Genomic DNA, 14902 nt, shown 5'->3' with positions numbered 1-14902 from the left:
GAAACATGGACACATATTCACATCCTTTCTTTTTAAGAGTTTTTATACTTTATAAATGAGAATTCTTTCACAATAAATTACAAGAAGAAAATAGTAAACAACTACAGACATCACTGAGGTCAGCATCAGAACCAAGGAAAATAGTGAAATACAAAGTAGTAATTTATGAATATGAAGAGCACACGGTACCTGGGACTTTTGTCATCACCTCTCTGTGAGGCAGAATTATCTGTTTTAAATTAACTTGTCTCTGTAACCGTGAAAGTGCATTTCTTTTTTGTCATATAGACACAACCATCTCTTCAGGACAGAAATAACTGAAGTTACCAGAGGCAAATATCTACATATAAAGTTTCCTTTTCAATATAACCATATGTAGCAGTGCACTGTACCCATGGTGATTGATAGTATTGTCAGATACAGCTCAGAGTGGAATGATCTGTTGAAGAAAAATATCAATCTAGAAGATTTCCCAAGATATGTTTCAACTTGTCCATTTACTTGAGGAAGAACTGAACCCACGATAGTATTAATAAAGACAGGTAAAACTGAATTTGTTGTGCCAGCAGCTCTCTTTCTGATCTGTCCTGCTGTGAGTGGCTGTTGCTGGGTGGCTGTGCCTGCTGGAGGTTATGTGTCCCAGGGCTGGGTCTGGACTGTGAATGCTATTGCAGCTCCAGCATTACCAGTCTCTCCTGGCACAGTCAGGATTACTTCAGAGCCAGATCAGGCTCTGTCATAGTACAGCTAATAGGAACACTGCTTTTTCTCTTCTTCCTGCTAGATTTGTTTATTTTTGTATACACCATCTTGTAGAGAAATAGCAAGTCACGGGCAACCACTAAAGGTCTGTATCTTAAACTACAAAGATATTGTATTAAGTTATGGTAAAGGTGACTGAATTTGAAATGTAATAAAAATAGTGAGAATGTGGCTGTATAGATACTCTATTCTGTGTCCTCACATCAAATGTATTTTGGTGCTAGACATTTCAGCTGCTAACTGATCTTTTTAGTTTTTCTTGAAGTGGAGTTTCATGTTAGGTTAGTATTATTCAGCTAAAGCTCTTTCTGATGTCTGGACTAAAGAGAATTGCAACTCCAGCTGTCAGCTTCCAGCAGCCAATAACAACCCTATTTTCTTGGAAATTTTGCCAATTTTAATTAGCTGTTATGTATACTAGTATATGCAAGCACTGGACTTAACTAGTGCTATGTCTGAATATGTGTTCTTTACCTTAAAAGATCAGTGAAGTCCTATGTTTTTATAGTAGAATACAGAAAATAAAACTATTTGTGTATTCCCACCACCCCCCGAGTTTTTCAATATATAAAGATTTGCTTATTTGCTTGCTTTTTACCAGACATGCATATACTCAGGGAGATAGCTAATTAAGACTGAAAAAGCATTTTGCAAACTTACCTGCAATGTTAATAAACTATTTTTATGTGTGCATCTATGTGAGTATACATATGTACTCACACATATGGCTGAACATATGCTTAGGACAATTAAAAGACAATATCAAGCAAAACCAAAAACCAAGACACCTCTCCCTTTTTTAACATGTACCTTTGATTTGAAAGGGAATATTTTAGTGGCATTTTGCAGATAGGATAGACAAGTAACTTTCCAGTGAGGCAGTGGTCTTTGTCACACCATTTTAATTACCCAGGTTGGTTCATTTCTGACATGATTTACACTTGGAAAACCATTCAGGTCTTGGACTGCAAGTTTATAAAAGCTCAAACACTGCCTTTAGATACAAAACTAACTCAGGTTAGTTTTTTCTCCTCTGTCATTGCCTGTTCTTAATTTTTTTACAGCTACAACCAACAAACTGACAGTAAGCAACTTCTTCTATAAGTATGCCTTGACCCACGTGAAACATATCGGAACAACGGTGGGTATTTCTAATCACACCATAGGAAGCAGCTCTCTGAAAGTGGCTGTCACAGCATGTCATTTTGTCATATTTACAGGCATACAGGTATTTGAAGCACCCCAAGGTATCTGTAAGTAATTGGCATGATGATTCCAATCCATTGCTAGCTATGAATTAAATATCTAAACAGTTTTGGTTAATGAACTAATTATCCTAGTGGAAAATTGTATCTTTGCTTTATTCAGTGAGCTGGAAATAGAACAGAAGCTAGACATTGCTGTTCCCAGTGTAGCTATGATTTTTAATGTGAAAGGAGAAGGCAAACAAGTTAAGATATATCTTACTGATGTACCTGGTAGATGGTTTAAGACCCCTCACCTAATCTGAGTCTGTCAAAAGAATCTCTGCATTCAATAAGGAGTTTGTAGCAAGAGGGGCGTAATACTGAATAAAGAGGATAGTAAGAAGAGTCTGACACTTGAAAGGTCTTTGACAGCCTGTGGCCGACTGCTGATAGTGTTTAGGATAGACTTATTATCAGCCCTGGTGTATCTTATCAGTATGAACATGGTTGTTTGGAAACTAAATAGCATGGAAAGAAAGGTCTCTCACTCAGTATTTTTAATACCTTTGCATTTAAATATGGATTTCCAAAAGCTTAAAACCCCCAACCATTCTTCTAGTGCAATTTTTTTTTATAATTTTCTGCAAAGAACAGGTACAGTCAAGCCACTGCCTTATTTAAATGCATTGTTATAGTACTATTTAAGCTTATACTTATAAGACCAGAATGAAGCATTTTTATTTAAAATGAGGAGTTTTGTAAATGGAAAGAAAAATACAAACATCTTTTTTTTAACCTCCTTTTGTTTGTTCCTTTGTTAATATCTTGCTCTGCTAGGTTTACAAATCCTAAATAAATAGAAATTAGTGCTCCTTACTTTGCAGTCCATTTGCTTTAGATGTTTGCCTTGAGGGACATTTGTGTATTCTACTAATGGCTGCAGCAGAGCGCTGTCTCATTTTCATTCTGGCAAAAAAAGGCCGTTTCCATGGTTACAGTTTCATTTGCTAGAGAGAAACTGATGGCTGTTAGTGATCCCATCATAAGCAACTTCTGTCAGATTTCTTATCAAGTAGACATATTTTGACAAAGTGAAAGATAACACCATAATAAGAGAACTAAGTTGCTACTCTATGTAATGAACCATTTAACATTAAATGAAATGTGAAACCACATTCTTAAGGCTGAAGGTGGAGAGAAAAGAAGTAATATTTATAATTTACAAAAATAAAAATATTCAGTGCTGGAATAATGATACCTACTTGCTTTCTGTTGTCAAGGTAAACCTAGTAGCATAGCATTGATGTATATTTTAGGGTCATGTACAAACCTTCACCATCATCTATTTCACAGAAAGATTACACAGAGCTATAATTACTTCTAGGTTTTCTTGTGGTAGTTCATTTGGCTAGATATGGTCCAAGACTGAGTTAGGGGCTAAATGCATGGATGGTAGGTCACACCCCATACATACACACCTTTCCCCAGACCCAGCTCAGACTTAGTCTAGCATTTTGCCCCACAAAATACATGCCATATCTATTCAGAAGGAATACTGTGGACTTAGAAACCTGGAAGAACCTTACCCTACCCTTTGTTGCTGTGAGCTGGGCTGGATGCCAGACAACAGACAAGATTTGCCCCAAACTATTTTGTTGTGCAGAAAATGTTTATTGGAGCCCTACGTAACCTGAGGACTGAGGTTAAATATGGTTATTGAAGGGAAAAGGAGACAGTATATGGTTTAATTTTAGATGTTTATGTTTCAGATCTTTAAGGTATCATATAGGGATGGCATCACCAGGTCTCCAGGCTTTCTTGGTTCACTATCACAGGAAAGCCTAAAAAAACCTTCCAAAAGCTAACTACAGAAGAGCAGTAGAATACCGGGAAATAAATGAAACACATAATTAACATATTAGGATTAAAAAAAAAAATGCCATGAAAAATGTATCCTATAAGGTTGTGGAAGAGGACTGAAATAATGAAGAAAGTTAGACTTGGGTAAAATTAAATACTAGTACACTGTACCCGAGGTATATACTCTGGGGTTAAGCTGAAGGTTTGTAAAGTATATTTGTATTAATGCATATCAAGCTTTTTCTCCTTAGACACCTCTATAAATCTCCATTTAAATACAGATATTTGTTTAAAATTTAATCTCACTTGAAGCAGAGTATCAGTTCATTATTGCCCTTCACTTCAGTAGTTGTTCAGCTTTACAAGTGATGTGAAATGCTATCAGACTAAAATGATAGTGCCTGATTCTTATCTAAATTGAATTTTTTTTTTATTTCTTCAGCACATTTAGAAATGGGATGTAACTCTTTAATCAGTTTTAAGTAATTTGTTATCACCCAGAAAGGTACTTTAGAATAGCTAAGAGGGGCCAGTAAAATGGTGTAGACCTATTTTGCACTCAAAATACACTCTGGGATCAGGGCTATGGGTGAATTTGAATTACTTCCAAAAAGCCTACAATCTCAGAAAGGTTTTTCTGAGATACAAAAACAGTTGATGTCCTGTAGATTCACATTTAATTATTTGTTACTGTAAATGCTGTGTAGTCCATGGAGGCTTGAAAGAGTTCACCGGCCTGCCCTGACTTGTGTTATGCTTGAGCAGAATCTCAGCTTTAAGGTACCCATTGAGAACTTCTGGTTGCTTTTGCCATTTTAAATATTACTTACAAGCACAGTGTGAGCTATCTTGAAACGTGGACATCAGAGCTCAACATGAATGGCATTGAGCTCAGTCTTAAAACATACAATCACAGAATCACAGAATCATAGAATGGTTTTAGTTGGAAGGGACCTTAACGATCATCTGCCACGGGCAGGGATACCTTTCCCTAGACCAGGTTTCTCAGAGCCCACCTCATCCTTCAGAACTGAATCCTGCAGTAGGACTGTCAATGTGACAACACATGTGTTTCTGGAAACTGAATTCAGAAGCCTATGTCAGCAGGTATGGGTACATGGCTGAAGCCAAAGGACTTCTCTGAAGTCCAGTTGATGAGGTCCTGTTCTTTGCACAAGAGCCAGCCATGAGTTTCTTTCATACCCAGGATTCCATTGACTTGAATCTAGATTGAGCTCCTCTGTTACAGCTCTTTCAATAAGCTTAAAGGATTGGATCTTCTACAGCAACTGGCACTGACCTACTTCAGGTTCCACTGAAGTTAATGATAAAACTCTCTCTGGTTTGAACTCAAACAGAGTTAGGTCCATGGTACAGTCTTTTGAAAAGTCCCACTCCATATGGTTTCTAAAGAGTTAGTGAAGAACAAAAGGCACTGAAGTAATCTATACTTTTCAGATGGGATTTCTAACATACTTATAATAACATCAGTGACACAGGAATTGAATGCATGGCACTCTATTAAATTCCATAAGCTGTAATACCATATTTTTAAAGCTGTTAATATCTGTTTGCTCAGAGGCTGTGCTTCGCCACAACCTGAGGAATCTATCTGTTTATGAATTAGAGGCAGGGTGAATGTCCCCATTACATGAATAGGAGCTGTGTGAGAATAGATGCAGGGTCTGAATGACTCAAGAGCTGTCACTTCAACAGGCAGTGCTCCTCAAAAGACATAGAGCTTCCTCAATGACTCTAATAAATCTAAGTAGAGAGACAACAAATTGGTTTGCATAAGTACTCCAGAAAGGCCTCCCTAGAACATAAAATTTTGGGTTTGAACTCCTTCTTTACCTTTTTCCTTAAGCACATACTTAAGATGATTGTGCTTCTGCATTTGCTGAAGCTGGTGTTGTAAGGAGCACAGATGAATCTTTCCTTTTTCTTTCCATCACATACATGATGCTTACCACAATACCCACAAGGTTTGAAAAAGTTCTCTTTTTTCAGAAAGAGTGGCAAAGATGACTTAAATTTACATTTCTGGTAACATTGGCAATGCAGTTAAGATGAGCCTTTTTGATATTATGATTAAAATATCTAAGTGTTTTTGAGTCAAAGTTGCCACTGCAGTTCAATCCTTCTCTGAATTCCTAAATAAGTGGACTAATCTTCAGCAATGCTTCACTTTTACAGTTTGTAATTTGAACAACAGTTGTTATGCTGTCAAGTCTAGGAACAGTCAGTCCTAGCATTTAAGTGCCTAAGAGTTTTATACATTCGACTCTCAGTGAGACTTGAGAACTTCATTCCCATAGCTCTTTCTAAAAAATCACAGATGAGGAATTTGTAGGCACTACTGATTCTTTTTAAGAAGAAAAATTCTTGTGTAGATATATTTATTTGTTACTGCCTCAGTGAAAAATGCCATGTCACCTTCTGGTGCCAAGGATTTGCCCGGGCAAACTGACAACTGTGAGCAACAATGAAAACTGACAACTTCATAACCTTGCCAAGCACTAGGAGGAAATGGCTGTTCATTCTGCCCATCATGCATAAAGGGCTTTTTATGGCCCAATTTCCAAGATGCTGCTCTGTGGGAAGAGGAAAGGTCCTGACTCAAGTTGTTTCCTGTTCCAATAAAAAAGAGTAAAAGCAAATCTAGTAGCATTAGCCATACCCTGGGTCTGACATGTGAGTCAGGAAAGAGAAGCAGAGAAGCTCCTCCAAGCTTACATGGTAAATACCAAGGTGCAGTTTGGTAGCAGGTTATATCAGAGACAGGTATCTCTTAAGAGACAGGTCTCATCCTACAGAAAAGAAAGAAATGAATTTTTTGAAATACACATTTAAGTCACTCTAGGTGTATTGACGTAATGTATTTTCAAAGAAATTTGCCATTCAGCAAGGGCAGTGACCTCAGTTTTCACAGGACATATCTCAGCATTCATGTGACAAATCGAAGGCAGAGCAAATGTAGCAGAATTTACCATTCCCAAAAAAGCTGAGCTCAGACACATACTATATAATGTATTCTACCTATAAGATATCCTTGATTTAATAATATCGCATGAATTTACAAGATATAAATTTCATTTTTTGCTTTCCAGCTGATCCCAGAGCTGATGCCTTCAGAAATGTTGAGAACAGATAACATAAAAAAATAGAGAAATAGACATATTCTATGTTTCAACAATGTTAAAAGCCAAGGCAACATGTATTTTATCCACAAGGATGCAGAGAAGATCTGTTCATGCTACATATATCAAAAGTTGGAAATGTTTCCCAGCAGCAAAATCTGATTGGGCCAAAGATTGAAAGATTTCAAAAGGTTCCTGCAAAAGACTGCATGTAAGGTGTGTTTCCTTTTTATTTAGTATAAAGAAACCAAACTTTTGGAATGGAAAGACTTTCCAAAATCTTTCTTATTGAAAACACCATATGTAATGTTTTCTCATTGTGCAAAGAAATCACCTTTTTTTTTCTTTTTCTACTGAGGAGCTTCAGCAAGACAGACTTTTTCCTATTAGTAAACAACAATCTTGGAATTTTCCAATGAGAAAATGAAATTTCTAAGCAGCTTTCATAGTTTTTTTTTTTTTTTTTTTTTTTTTTTTTTTTTTTTTTTTTTATGCTTGGTTCTTGATTTTTTTTTTTTCCCTTCTAGTTCAATCATTCCTGGAGTAGAAAGAAACCATTTAGCAATGTAAAGTAATACTAAAAAATAGTTCAGTGACAGGAAGTGAAAAATAATGTATCTTGTGGGGAAATTACACAGTCATCTAATTAGACAGGATATTGTGACATGTAATTAGTTTATGTTTGCTGAGTACTTACAAAAAATGCAAAGCTCTTTATAAATGCTAACGATTAATATTTAACCTAGGCATATATAATTAACAAAAGCCTGTTGTAGGCAAAGTATTAGGGCTAATTAACAACCATATTTTCATATCATATTCCACGTTTGCCTAAAATGCTAGAACCTTGCTTCAGACTGAAATACTGAATCTGTAGAGTGCTCTTAAATATCAAAACAGGAATTCAAATTTTGTTTTAGGTTTGGGGGTTTGCTATTTCTTTTGATAAAAATGTATCTCACATAATATCATATAGTTACTCTTTTCCTAAGTATTTGTGGGGTTGTCTTTGGAAGGATTCCACCTAAACAAGTCTTACTTGACTTCTGAAAATTAATGAGATTAAATTACAGAAGAGTTTGGCAGCAGACTGAGCAGCCGTTATTCCCATTTCACTATCATAGATAAAAGTTGGAAATGATTCCACCATGTCAGTGTGCTCACAACAGCATGAGCCATGGCACATGAGAATTGAACCAGGCCTATCATAACCAAGGGAAAGGTCAAATTTGGGATCCAAATTGGGTAATGGGATGGAAGCTAGTAATAGTCTTTGCTGATTGTGATGAAAGTCCAGCTTTTTGCATTCAAACAACCAAAGTTCAATTCAAAAGGCAGGAAAAAAACAAATCTTGAAATGCAAAAATGAAGTGACAGAGGTCTGATACATAGCAACCCTATATTTAAGCCAAAAAAGCCTTTTATGATATATGGTTTTTATACAAAGAATAATGATTTCTGCTATTTCCATCCAGCTTCTCTGTGTAGGTTTGTACAACTGTAAATTTTGCTTGTTACTTGCTTGAACTTTAGCACCACATTCTAACAATAAAAATGTTGTGCACTGACATTTTTGTTTTGCTTTGGTTCTTCAAACAAAGTTTAAAATTCTTGTTTTCTGTGAAGGAAATAGAATTTTATGTTCAAATAAAAAAACCCCAAACAAGTAATCATAACCAAACTTTGATTTTGTGGTCTATATGGTATGAATTTCCCTCAAATAGAAATGTATTATTCTGCTGGTCAAAGTGTACCTTAATCCATGTAAGATGAGGAATACCTGTATAATTATTAAATACTGAACTGATGAAAAATTGAGTTAGAAAAGTCTTCCTAATCAGTAGGATTAAAATAGAGACAGTCTCCAAGGATATACTTGCAGGCTGTTTTACTGAGAGATTGCACAGAACACACTCAAAGTGGGACAGAAACAGAAGGAAAAACAAAAAAAAAATCCAGCCATGACACATATTAATGCAATGTGAGAAAATAAAATAGCAATAAACAAAAATAGATATTGAATGAAATCAGTGCCTGGAAAGCTGAGGGAACAAAATGTGCCTGATGACTGTCCTGCAAACCTTTACTGAGGCAAATGCTCTGTGCTCATGCAAACGGCTCTATTTTTGTTAGCTGGACTGTCCATGTAAGGATAAAATTTTGCAGCTGAGTTCCTGAAAGACTTAAGTAGACTTATTTGCTTGTTCATATCTTATTAATATAATGTAATATGCTATCTCCAGTTGCTTATTCTGGGAGACTCAAATAAACCTTAACATTAATTTCTAAGACCAAAAATCAGCAAAATATATTTACTGTATATACACTGAGACAGAATTCTCAGCTTATTTTAAATGAGTACTTATCCAGTGGTCTTTTTCCTTCCTCTGCAGCTAGTAACTGAGGACAAGACTCTTTAAATTTCTATCAGTTGGGTCCAAGAATCAGAGCAATATCTTAAATTATTTCACAAAAAGAATCCAGCTGATATCAAAGAAACGCCCAATACATTCAAACTTCCAGTTTGATCTCTACAAGTTTTTCTCTCCAAGCCCTGAGGATTACATACCAATGCTATTTTTCAAATGACAGTTTCAGTTTCCTGGACTCATGGTAACTTTAGATAAATGCATACTTTCATTCCAGCTGATACGTGATCTTCTTTTAGACTGTAGCTGAATTAATTTAAAATTACAGAAATAACACAGAAAGTGGAGACACAAACCAAGTGATCTTAACAGATGTGATCTCATCAGGGTTCCATTTGTTAAAGGAAATCATTGAATATTAACTAAAAGTTAATTAGATCTAATCACCAATTAGAAAGGAAAAGTAATTTGAAACTATCTGCTGCCAGTGTCTTATTATTACCTTTGAGAAGCTTAAATCTTGCAGAGGGTATGCTACCTGCCCATATATCGGTTCTAGTGTGTTAAGTCCATTGCTAAATTCTGGTTAATTACAGGTAGTCTCACAGATCTCAAAAGATGCAAAGGAAAAGACAAACAACTTGTCTTGAAACACTGGAAATACTGAAGGACTCGCTAACTTGCTCTGTTTAGAAAAACGTAACTCTTTTATTTTTAGTTTTGTTTTCCAAAGTTCCCTATTTTGAGAAATAGGTAAAGTGAAACCAGTCTATATAGGGACACAGAGATAATTCTGAAAGTGAAGGGACTAGTGCCTGTCCAAATGAAGTACCCTTGGTAAGGAGACAGTGGGCCAAGATGTGTGAGTGTAACACACAGCCTTTGCACCCAGGACCATCAGCTGTACAGTGAAGGTGACTTATACCCATCACTACAAAAACAACCCTGTGTACTTTGTCTAGCAGTTACACATAGTAAAATACATGCCTGGAGAGACAAGAACCCGAATTTTCCATGGGTCATACACTTCTTATGCATACTTACGGAAATAAAAGGGTACTGTGACATACATCATAGCTGCGAAAGAAGGGTTGACAAGCATGCAAGGCCATATGGGGTGTTGAGGTCAACCAGTGACTCTCTTCTGCACTGAACTGTTTTGATCCCTCTTTGAAAACTAATGTGGGCAGTGGTGTGAGCAATCTGAAGAAATAATTCCTTTTATCTCCTCAACCTTGCTTCTCTCCCAACTCAGGGAAATTCAAGGTGTGGTGTAGTTGACACAATAAGTCACAGGGAAAATAATGCAAAATGTCAGATTTAGGAACTTAGCTCAGGGCCTGTTTTTTAATTATTATCTTGGCCCTTAATTTTTCAAATAAGCTATTTTTTTTTAATGAGAAGTCGCTCTTTAGATAGCACAAGAAACTGCAACTTATCTTTGAACCCATCTCATAAAAACCTGGGCCTACCTAATAATTCCAGTTCTTGAAGGGCCATCATTATTGTTAATTAGCCAAGTTCCTTCAGCTGGCTTCTAAAATTCCAGACAGAAGAGACAGTCAGCAAATCCAACCAATTCAAGCACTTAGGAGGACAATCTACAATAGTCTGAAATCTCTGTGTAGCCTTCCTCAAGGAAGGTTCTGTTCCAAAAAAAGAAAATCCCATAAGAGTTCTAGTCTTGCTGTTAGCAAAAAACCCCCAACACATTTGTATTTGAGCCTTTCTATTTGAGATTTTCTACTGCCTTACAGGTGTTTTAAAATGGGATTGGTACAACTTATCTCAGACTTTTGTGATTTGAACGAATTTGCTGTGAGCTGATATGAACTGCACTTTATTTTGCAATTAAATTGTATATGTAAACTTCTGCTTGTGAGCTGCCATATGTAGTCACTCAGCAGAGTCTACTGACACTTTTCACTGCAAAATGCATGTGATGGACTTGATCCTCTTTTTCAGAACCTTTCCCAATGCAGCAAATTTGTCATCACTTCAGTGAAACACTGTTGTCCCAACCCACTGGGCTGATATTGAAGATCTTTAAAGAAGATAATATTAAATTGTCTGAAGTAAGAATTGATGGATATCTCCAGGCACCTTTCACTAAGTTTATGTTCTGGATTCACATTACAGAGCACACTTTTATTAAAAGAATTATTAGACCCAGCCTTAAGGCTACTATGGGAAAGTTTTGAAAGAAGGAATAGAATTTCACATCTCAGGTCTCATTACGAAATGAAAGACCTACTGAGATAAAAGTGACATGTAAATTCTTTCCCATACTTCTACACATTAATAGTATTTCTGCCTTATGGATTTAAGGAAATATTTAATATTGCTTTCTATCATGACAAAGAATTATTTATTTTTTGATTTTGATCTCTTCTTAAACAAACTGTCTGTAATCTGTACATTTTCCAGTCCCAAAATGACCTTTTTGTAGCATAGGTTTATTCTTAATAAACAGTTGTTGTCAGCAGCCTCTGCAACTCCTTAGTAACCACGAAGACATTCTGTGGCAAAGTATCTAACTACTTCTATATTTGTTTTACAGTTTCTGAGCATAAATACAAATAAAACAGCAAAGAATCAGTAAGAATGAAAGTAACAGCAGAAATAATATTCACTAAAAATTGCAAGAGAAAAGTAGGGGCAGAAAAAATTCATCTATCAATACATTGCAGGAGATTGCCTTACTGAATGTGTCTGCTTCCATAAATACCAAAAATAAAGAGACATATTTGGTTTCTTCTTTTCTACTTTTGTTTTATGCTCTATGCTCTCATTCAGCATGTATTTACTTATCTTAGGCTGAGCAGTCACATTGCTCTGTTGATCAAAAAACTCAGGATATTACAAAGCTTATTCTGATAAAACCTTTACACATTATGAAAGTATCTTCCAATTTTTACTTTTTAAATTTTTTTTTTTTTTTTCAAATGACACGTACATTTACTAAAAGGTGGGACAGAAAATGAGGAGCCAGAGTGCATCTGCTTTATAACCGTAATTTTCATTGTGGAAGAAAAACTTAGCTCCTTGCCTCTTGTCTTCAGGAGAACAAGTGAAAAGTTTTATTGCTTAACAGAAGATGCTATTTAGAGCACAGAATATATTCCTGGTACTTATAAAAGTAATCCCAACAGATAGCTAGCAAAGTCACCTACCGAATGACCTTATGTGAAACTCTGTAGCTTGTCTATACTATCAATATTACATTCATGTTTGTATTGTGCACAGTAAACTTCACAGATATTTTCTAATCTCAAAAACCATGAGGAAATTCTTAACCACATGAAATTTCACAAACACTGTTTTGTTGCACTCGATGGGAAAGGCTGACCTTTTTGTTGTCATAGTACAAACCTCTCCCTTGTCAGCAAACAAAAATCCATTATCTGTTAGTAATATAGGGCCTATGGCACAGAGACAGGACTGCTATTAACCCTTCTGTCTTGGTCCTGCATCCAGCCCAGGTCAAGCTTGAAATGTGACTCTTAAGTTCTTCTGCACAGAGTCCACACCTTCTTTTGTGGAAACAGTCATGACAAGTTGTTTACGATAAATTATACATAACAGCAGTGGGAGCAAAAGAAAGCAGATATGAAGTATTAATTAATTGATTAACTGATTTTATTCATTCCGATTAAATTTCTACTATCAGTGATTGCATGTTCACCTGGAACTTGCTGCATTATTTAGCAGTGGAAGTTAGGTTTCCCACTCCATCAGTGGCTCAGACAAAGCTGAACAAAGGTTTAAGAAATGCCCCTCTTATCAGCTATTTTATTTTCAGCCTACTATTAATTCATAACTTAAATTATCGTATTTGCATTCCTTATGCCAGGGTTTCCAGTCCTTGAGGCCAAAACCGATCTCACGTCACAGGCAAGAAGTTCTTGGTCTTGCAGAACCCACCAGGCAGTGTGCAGAGTAGAAGACCACAGCCAGGCTGTGGTGTGGGTGGGGAAGCTACACGCTGGGCCACTAATGAAAGATGTGGCAGATTCACACTGGTTATGTCAGTGGCACAACAAGTGAGCTAAGAAGCTGTAAGGCATCACAGGACACCAGGCAGAGTTGTTGTGTTGAGCCTCAGGCAGCAGCACCCTGAGTGAACATCTAGTTAATGAAAATTTAAAACAAAGTCAGGAGTTTATGGCCTGATGCAAAACCCATTAAAGTCAATGGAAAGATGTCTATCTAGAAGCATTTGAAAACCCCAGATGGCTGTAGGAAGTGGGATGGCTCTAGGGTTCCTAAGAATAAAAGAGCAAAATCTGTAACTTAATGGAGCTTAGCAATGGCAATAAATGTGAAGAGGTTCCACTGAGAAAGTTGATGTAGAAATTAATATGGGGCAAATGACAGAACCTTATCCAAGTCTAGGATGGAAGTCTTAGGACAGCCAAGAGAAAAAAAAAGATATTTCACTGGAAAATGATTATGCATTTTGCCCTCTTACTTTGTCCCTATGACTCATAAGACAGCAAGTTTAATAGGGGCAGAATTTCAATGCAGGGTGAATGCTGAGCCATATTTTAGCTCTTTGGGATCTGACCCATTTTTACTGTTTCACTGACTGAGTAGCCTGTGGCTTTTGTTCTTTAAAGCTTGATATTTCCATTTGGTGGACAATTTCAAATTGCTACAGTTATTTGAATAGTGGGCAAATTTCTATTGTTTTTAGTGGCTAGTTTTCAAATGTTTTTTCAATTTGGTTTCTTTTCCCTATGGTAATGGGGCTTGACAGCATGATTCCCTCTTGGGGAAATTGGACATATGTAGCTTTTAATTTCTTCTGGGGAAAGAAGCATCTAAATTAAAAGTAGCAGGATGTTTCTCACAAAAGGACAAATTTTCTACCCAGCTTTGAGTAACTTTGTGGCAGAAATCCTACTCCCTGCTGGGGAACAATTGCCAGTGGCTCAGCACATTCGCAGTAGGCATGTCATTTTATCACAGTTTCCCTAAATTTCCCTTAATTCCACACATAACAGAGTCACCATGGTGCTACAAGAGGATTCATCTACGAGAAAAGGTCCCAGTCATTTCAATGAGAATATTGCTTGGGTGAACAGTTCATGGTTTGGCCTTCAAACAAGAATGATCATTTAGGTAAGATATTAACGAAACTCTGGGTTTAATTGCAGGGTATCTCATAGCCTCTTGTGTGGCTCCTTATTTCTCCATGTCTCATTTTCATACTAGCAATGATTCCTTCTCTTGCAGAAGTGTTCTGAAGAGTTCATTAATATTTGTGAGGTATTTAAATGAAGAACTTACTCAAGAAGAAATAAGTCAGGGCTGGGTGCCTGGGTGCACACTATTATTCCTGGCACAAAAGAAAACAAAACAAATCCCTAGTTGATTCAGAGCATTGAGGAAATGTTCTTCCATTTTCCCCAGATGGCAAAAAATCTCAATGTATACAAAATATCAATAGGACAAGCAATTGTGCTTGAAGCAGAAACTTTGACACTGTGCCTCAACTTAACTAGAACCATCTGCTTGTGCATGAAAATAGTAAAAGACTTGAAAAAAACACAAAGCAGAGCTCATGCACAGAACCAGGTGA

At 36.4% G+C, this 14902-nt stretch overlaps 1 long non-coding RNA gene across 2 annotated transcripts; it reads left to right on the top strand.

Annotated features, from left to right (window-relative positions):
• Positions 1–701: 701 nt before the first annotated feature.
• LOC108444968 lies at positions 702–14471 on the top strand. Of its 2 annotated transcripts, none has more exons than XR_001859691.1 (3): positions 702–847; positions 1827–1903; positions 14325–14471. It is a non-coding gene; the product is annotated as an uncharacterized LOC108444968 (long non-coding RNA). The 2 variants fall into 2 exon arrangements; XR_001859692.1 differs by lacking the exon at positions 14325–14471 and adding an exon at positions 6920–7428.
• The last annotated feature ends 431 nt before the right edge of the window (positions 14472–14902 follow it).

Source organism: Corvus brachyrhynchos, unplaced genomic scaffold (genome assembly GCF_000691975.1).
Source record: "Corvus brachyrhynchos isolate BGI_N302 unplaced genomic scaffold, ASM69197v1 scaffold60, whole genome shotgun sequence".
Classification (NCBI taxonomy): Eukaryota; Metazoa; Chordata; class Aves; order Passeriformes; family Corvidae; genus Corvus; species Corvus brachyrhynchos.
This window is presented reverse-complemented; position numbering and strand designations above follow the sequence as displayed.